This window comes from Rhagoletis pomonella, unplaced genomic scaffold (genome assembly GCF_013731165.1).
Source record: "Rhagoletis pomonella isolate Grant_MI unplaced genomic scaffold, Rhpom_1.0 Rhpom_scaffold_00007, whole genome shotgun sequence".
NCBI lineage: Eukaryota > Metazoa > Arthropoda > Insecta > Diptera > Tephritidae > Rhagoletis > Rhagoletis pomonella.
In genome coordinates, this window is record NW_023458561.1 from 67,769,719 (window position 1) to 67,777,809 (window position 8,091).

At 37.6% G+C, this 8,091-nt stretch overlaps 2 non-coding genes across 2 annotated transcripts; one reads left to right on the top strand and one right to left on the bottom strand.

The window, feature by feature from the left end:
* Positions 1–1,599: 1,599 nt before the first annotated feature.
* Positions 1,600–1,672, bottom strand: Trnaf-gaa. Its single transcript has one exon. It is a non-coding gene; the product is annotated as a tRNA-Phe (tRNA).
* A 2,737-nt stretch (positions 1,673–4,409) lies between these two features.
* Positions 4,410–4,482, top strand: Trnaf-gaa. The gene has a single exon. It is a non-coding gene; the product is annotated as a tRNA-Phe (tRNA).
* Positions 4,483–8,091: the final 3,609 nt, after the last annotated feature.

Sequence of the window (8,091 nt, forward strand, 5' to 3'; positions counted from 1 at the left end):
AAAAATTTAATTAAGTTGCAGATTAGGCTCATATTTAGAACATTTCTTAGCCAATTGAAAAGGAATAGTTGGAATAAAAAATTACACGATAGGAGGCACTGGGGTCGGGATATTCCTAACGTTCTTATACAGTGGGAGAATGATTTATATCTACACATATATGTACATACGTCACAATAAAATGTTGAACCCCCTTTGCTGAGGGCACCCACTTTCCTGGGCAAATAAAATTTGGCACAGATGCATAATTTGTAAATACCCTACTTATGGCGAAAACTAGGAGCTATTGGAAAACGGGGCGTGGCACCTTCCATCCAAACTGAACATCTCCTAACTCTTATCTCCTAACCTCCTGAATTTTGACACAGCTGCATATTTTATCAATGCCGCACTTATGGAAAAACTGGTGGGTAATGGAAGAGAGGGCGTCGCACCCCCCATAGAAACTGAATTTCTCATACCGCTTATGTCTGGAACCGCTTACGCCAACGTCCTACAATTTTACACAGCTACGTTATTATTGGAAAAGGCGGCCTGGCACCTCCGATATAAACTGAATTTCTCATATTGCTTATCTCTGGAACCAGTTATGCTAACGTACTGAAATTTTACTCAGCTACCAATGTTATCAGTACCTTATTTTCAGCGAAAAGTGGCAGGTATTGCTTACTCCACGTTTTTTTTTAGCATATATATTATAGAAAAACACATCTTCATCAAAATACATATATAGATAGGCAGGCATCAATCGACTGGAAACCAATTTATCCTAGATTTCTAAATCGTATTGAGCGTCTGTTACTTTCTTTTTAATTTTTGGGAGCGAGTAAAATTTTTTGTGAAAATTTTGAAGACTTTTTTTAATTTTGCACAAAGTTTGAAATTTTAATTTTTCATTAGAGATTTTTATATTTTCGTACATACCTATACATATACATAAAATGGTAGCTGTTTTTGTTTTTCGGACTAAACTAACTGACTACTGGATAGACAAATTGTCGGAGGTTATACCTTGCACATATGGTCCTATTATAGACTAACTACTAGAAAACTCGCTTGGTGGCACGGGAGTTGAGTCATTTATTGACCGATTTCGTTCAAAATCGCAATATGAGCCACCTGTACGATGGATTCGTTTGCTAAAAAAGAACCCGCTGGAGTCGAGTCAAGAGATCACACGACATATTTAGCCAATGTACGGGAAATCTTTTCATCCTGTGGGGCAGCGATGATTCTTGGCCCTTCTATAACAGATTTCCATATAAGGACTTTTATTAGCTTACGAATCGGACCAATGTTGTAGTTGCAGATCTCGCTTGTCAGAGATTTCACTGGTGGAAAATAAGACCATCGGCATCAAAGGGCTGCCAGTTTTGGCCTATGTATGAGGAGGATTCTGTTCTTCAGTCGTTTCATACATGTCCATACATACATATGGACATATATGCCTATGCACATAGGAACTTCATGCTCGGACCTATAACCCCGCTATGACAAGTTGTAATGAGTAAATGAATGATTGCTTTATTCGGGATATTAATTGGTAGCTGAGTTCTAAACTTATTACAACTCAGTGTATTTTCAATAAAAAGTTTGTTTTGCCGAAACCCGGGATTGAACCGGGGACCTGTAGATCTTCAGTCTAACGCTCTCCCAACTGAGCTATTTCGGCGGCTAACGAAATATGTTTAAGAAACAATTATACATATTCACATAAATAAGTATATAACTATTATCGGCGAAAATAATTTTACCAAAAGTTTAAGAGAGGATAATTTCATTTTTCACACACCAAGAAAATAGTAAATCGTACCATATTTGGCGCCGAATGATCATTTCTTTACTTTAAACCGGAGTTGTGCACTTACACAAATTTTTTACATTTACATTGTAAATAATTGTAAAATATTATAAACAATTGTAAAATATTGTAAACAATTGTAAAATATTGTAAACAATTGTAAATTGTAAATTATTACAAGTAAAGAATTATTGTAAATAATGTAAGTATTTTACAGGCACAACCCTGGCTGAAAAACGAGACAATATTTACCAATAGTTACATTGTTTACAATTATTTACAGTTACTTGTAATTGTTTACAATTCTTTACAAATGTATATTATTTACACCATAAATATCACCCTGTAAATATTTACATTATTTACAAGTATATAATTGTAAATAATGTAAATATTTTACAGACACAGCCCTGTTTTAAACTGATTTTGGTTCGGAGATTTTTTTTTTCATTCGAATACACTTTCGTTCTGTACTTCACAGATGCTTTTTCTTAGTTCGGAAACACAAAAAATAAAGTAAAAATCAATTTTAGTAGAAAGTGTTTATTATCATTTTAATTTGTTTCGACGGACTGCAATTGAAACCCAGAACCTCCTGGAACTTAGGGCCGTTCGTCCAAAATCCCGCAAGAACTTTCCAGCTATAAAACTTCGGAGCATTTTTATGTATTTCCTCTCGAGAAGAGATAGTTGCAAATTTTTACGCGAACGTCACATTTGAGGGACTTCAAAAGTTTCACTGCCAGCGACAACAGGCTCGTGCAAAAGATTCCGGTTGTACTAGAAATGCAGTCCAGTGTTTATTATGCAGACATACTTATAACCCGCGGCGGAAAACCCGCAACTTTATTTTGGTGATAATAATAATAATAGATTGGCGCTTACACATATGTTAGTGTTTGGCCGAGCTTCTCCTCCGATTTGTGGCGTGCGCCTTGATGTTGTCACACAAAGAGGAGGGACCTACAGTTTTACGCCGACTCCGAACGGCGATTGTATTTTTATGAGAAGCTGTTTTTCATGGCAGAAATACACTCGGAGGTTTGCCATTGCCTGCCGAGGGTATTTTGGTGATGGAGTTTAATATATGTACATATATTCCTCAGCATCTTAATAATAATTTGTTAATCTTTTTTAGTGCAAAGAAAGTGGAAAGACATTCTGCATGTATGCACATACATATACATATGCTGTTCTAGGACCCATTTGTCGGCTGCTAGAAAACTGTCTACAACAAGGTACGTAAATACTTCTACGTTTGCGTGCAGCATGCGCATTTTTGGCTTCTGTGGCTTCTGTGGCACCGACCGTCAACCGCCGACGGATTTTTTCCCATTTGACGATTTGATGTTCACCACAAAGCCGCACGCAAAACACGCAATGAGCGGTTGATGAAAAAACTTAATAATAGAAAGAAGAAGAAATGAAGAAGTAAGAAATACATTCGGCGCAAAAAATTTTACTAAGTAAGAAAGAAGCAGCATAAAAATAGACATTTAAAACAAAGAAATTAATGAATACAAAAAAAATATTACGAATTTCTTCGACACAGCACAACTTCCTGCCTGCCCGCAGGGTGTGCGCTCTGCGCAAGGTTGGTGGCTGCTTCGTTAGCTTGTGGCATGCAAAGGCCGTTCAGTTGGCCAGCGGTACGGATACAACCAAGGCAACAGCCAACCGCCGTCGTTGTGCGCGTGTTGCGTCTGTAAGCTGCTTTGCGCCCGGGTGCGCCACTGGCCATTGCTGGCCGCTAAGCTGAGCCGAGCGGAGGGCCGTCTGATGGACGATGGCAGGAAAAGCTACTTTTATTGTAGCAAGTAGTTGTTGTTCTTAGACGTATGTAGCATGCCGTCGCGACGACTGTTATTTCTTACCAAGTTTGTTGCTTTGTTTTTTTTTTCAAGTTCTTTCGATTTTGGTGCCTTTTAACTTGGCGCTCGGTAATAATTTCATAATTATGGGGTTTCAGCCGCGCCAAATGAATCTGATTCGAACAACAACAAAAATAACTGCAACAAGTAGAATAACAACGAATCTGTTTTAATAATAAATACATAAAAGAAAAACAACAACATAAAGTTGTAATTTTTTTTTGAATTATCTCTTCGCGCCGCTTTTACTTTTTCGGCCGCGCAGGGAGACTTTTTATTCAAGTTTTTTTTTTTGAGAAATGCGAACTTGTGCTGGTTTCAATGTCGCTTTTGGGCGTGGCATTCTTGTGAAATGCTCCTCATCGTTCTTAGCTTGCATCCTTTTCATCCATTGCCTCGGCCACAGCTTGCCAGACGCCACAGACGACTTTTTAATGGCACAATTTTATTATAAAGAACTCCAGTGGGGACAGCGAGAGTTTTTTAATACTTGTTTTTTTTTTTTTTGTGATATTAAAGTAGAGGTGATAAGGATAGTTTCTGAAGATTACTTTAAAATAAATACATACATATGCACATACATACATACATATGAACATCCATATGTAAGCACAAAAGCACAAACAATTTCAAAATAAGAATTTAACTACATACATACATATGAATGTATATGATAAGCTTTGTCCCAATCGAAATAGCAAACATTGTGCTCCAATTAAGAATGACATTTGATGTGCGCCGAAATAGCTCAGTTGGGAGAGCGTTAGACTGAAGATCTAAAGGTCCCCGGTTCAATCCCGGGTTTCGGCAAATTATTTTTTTGTTCCAGCAGAATTTTAAAATTTCATTTTTTGAATGAACTATGTATCGGAATGAAATTCTATAATTTTTTTATTAAGTTTTCCCTTTGAACTTAATAGGATTAGCATTCCCATTATTTATGGTACTTTAAGGGATTGTAACCTACAGGCGTCTTTTTTTCCTGCTTTTGAGTTGAAAATCGACAAAAAGAGGCTGTGTGCCAATACTCTTCCGGCGGATCTTTTCCAAGACCTGGCATATGGTGATTACCTGGTCCAGGTACGATTCCACTTTTCTCCTGGATTGGGCAGAGCATACTTAAATTCCAGTCGGCAGGAACGAGAGTTGATGCACGCAGCATGCAACTCACCAAGTCTTTGCCGCGAAAGCCTCAGCTCCAGCAGCATTGTAGTATGCAGCGAAATTGCCAGCCCCGATTAGAGCTTTGCATTCATCTTCTCAATTGGTTTCTGTGCTGTTACTATTCTTGAAAGCTTCCACGATTCGCCATCGACCAGGATGTCAGCTTTTCGAACCAACGCCTCGCTACACTCGTAAGCTTTCTTCTATATCGATCGACAAATCACTAGTTGCGCCCGATCACAGCGTGGTACCGTCTACATCTGTTTATTTGCAACGGCGTGACTTTCACCGCAGTACAAGTTGTTGCTTCGGGCTGATGTAAGGAGGAAATGTATGTATCTTGATGATAACAGATGGCAAACTGGCATTTTAAAGCTTCCAAATCACTTAATCGAGGAAGATAAGATTTGTTTTGTGTTCTTTCCCAGTTTCGGTGTATGATTATTTTTCTTTAAAGCTTGGATGGTTTGGCATAAAGCGTGTTGATTTTAGGTACATATACTACGTTTATACGCACAGAATAATCGACTTAATTGAAAGCGCATTGACACCGTACACATTTCGCTCTAGTGTTTATACTTACGGCTTTATATCGGCATCAAAGTAACCGTCTTCAAAAGCAAACAAAATTAGCTGTTTTCATTTGACATTTTATAAGTTAACATAGTGGAAAGTGATAAAAATCTAGTTTTATTCGGCATTATAAAATCGTGGCAAAGAAAAAGAACGATTATTATTAATCAGCTTTTAAATACTGATGTGATTATTTGGAATTTGAGCGGAACAGCTGATCTCCAAATCGCTTTGAGTGAGAGCGGTGTTTATACACTCTTTCTAACTGTCTGGAGAAATAAACTACCGATTTGAAATGGAGTGTGAGCCAAAACACTTCGCTGTTTCAAAGCGAATTGAAATTCAGTTTATACATATGTTTTGAATAGCGGCGAAATGAATTAAAGCGACTTATGCATGCGTATAAACGTAGTAATAATAAATTGTCTATTCTTCAAAGGATTCCGTTAGACAAAAATTGTAATAATAATGAGAATATTTCCATTTTGGAAAGCCTTAATTGATTTTTTATAAACCAAAAGCATTTAAAATGCACTATATACCTGATTGATTCATATTAGCCCACTTCTATTGACTGCATCTCAGTTAAAATTCAATAAATCATTTGGCGGCGGTGAGCGATTGATTGATGTCTTGCTACCATTTGATGATCCAAAACAGTGAGCTTTACCAACTCGCTCTACCCAACCCAAGTGTGTCCATCGTCAGGCAGCTATGTCCGATATACTGCCATATGGACTACCTGTCAATCAAGCATCAGCAAACCAAAAAGGCTCAAGTCATAAATGCCATATACACATGTACATATAGATACATATTGGTACATAGATAAATGTGCGTTTAGGCTCGTGCTGCGCACGTACCACACACACATTCAGGCGTCGAAGCTCGCGCGGGCATAGAAGAGTGGAATTATTAAACTCCCCTCGCAACTCCTTTTATCTTATGTTTCCTTAGCTTTCGGCAATTCGTCGCTGAGTGCCTTTCCGTTCCTTCAGTCTGCCTGTTGAGCTAAGTATTTGGGTCTGCGCTTATCGCTGAAGTTTTTGTAGATATGTAGTTGGCGAACACCTAATGTTGCCGGCTAAATCATAACGCCATGATTTTCTGGATGATGAATTGCCGCGCTGTGCATTAAAAGCCAGAGCGATGCGCGTTGGCCCGAAAGCGGCGAGACATAAAGTGCTTTTGCCACTTTAATGGGGGCAGCATGAAAAGGACGCTGCGGCGCGCGCTTAATTACCGCTTACTGTTGTTGGTTACCCTAGCGAGCGGCAGACAGGATAGTCGAAATGCCTGAAATTGGAGAAACAAAGCGGTTTAAGCAAGGCTTGTGCCATTTTAGACGGGGGTATAAGTGCGCTAAATTTGTCGCCGGTAATGGGTATCCAGAGTTGTTTTACATTGGTTTATGAAGCTGGATTAGTGAATGAAAAGAATTTTTAATCGGAAATGGATTATATAATAAGTGTAGAAAGTTCTACATACTCCTTACTTAAGCGTAGTTTTTAATAATGGAGGCGCTTTCTGCGAAACTTTTATTTTGCGTCCCCATTAAACTGTTTGCCGCCTCAGTGATATCACAATTAACGTTCCGCCCCCTCTTTTTTGTGTAGGGTTGAAATATAATCTACCACTGCTACCCTCTACCCTTTAGTGAATTTTATAATTTTTAACGCGAATTAAATTTTGCTTAAGGGACTTTATGTCATTACTGTAGGGGTAACTCTTATGCATATGTATGTGTATGTTTATGTACGCCTAAGTATGTTATAGATATTTCTGCCTAAATATGTTTTTTTTTTCTTCGAACATTCTCATCTTCTGTAGTTTGCAGTATAATTATTGCCCGAGGGCGTTTCAATTGACCTAGCGCCGCAAAGATACAAATATATACTCGAATGCAGTGTGGCAGCCACAAGTCTTGCGGTTGATCCCCCGTCCTTCTGTTTCACTTTTATTCAACTCAAATTCTCTTGAGCTTTCATTTGCTTAGACACCGACTGCTGATGTTTCCGTGGAATTTGTTTTGGTGGCATGTTTTAATTCTCGCCAAAATAACGGTTCGATACGAAATACAAGGACCTTAATTAGGGGTTTCAGCTGTTGCGGCATAAGGGCGTATTACTTCTAATGTTGAATGAAAATCAAGAGAGACTACAGTTTGCAAGGCGAAAGAGTTTGGATTTTTTTAAGTGCTTTGGTTTGCTAAAAAGCAACACAACCAAAAAATACAGACATACCAGCGGCAAAACAAAAAAGTAAAACGTGAACTTTCTTAAGCAGTCTCGTTAGTCAACCATTTCGGGATCGTAAGCCTAAAATAAAAACATACACGACGAAATGGGAACCACCTCCTTTTTTAAGTCAGTAAAAAACCTGATTTTTTATAGAAACAGAAGAAAGTTTTTTTTTTACAATTCAATTCCCTCAAAATTTTTTCCGACAGCGCCCAACAAAAAATAGTTTTATTTTATCCTTAAAAAATATTTTTTCTAAAAATTACTTATTGCTTAAAATAATTTTTATCTAAAAATATTTTTTCTATAGATAAAATATATTTTTTTCTAAAAACTACTTATTTCTAAAAATAATTTTTATCTAAAAATAAGTTTCTTAAAGTTTAGCATGTTTCCTTTGGTACGGAAAGGTTCGAGGAGGGAATAGAAAAACCTTTCCGTC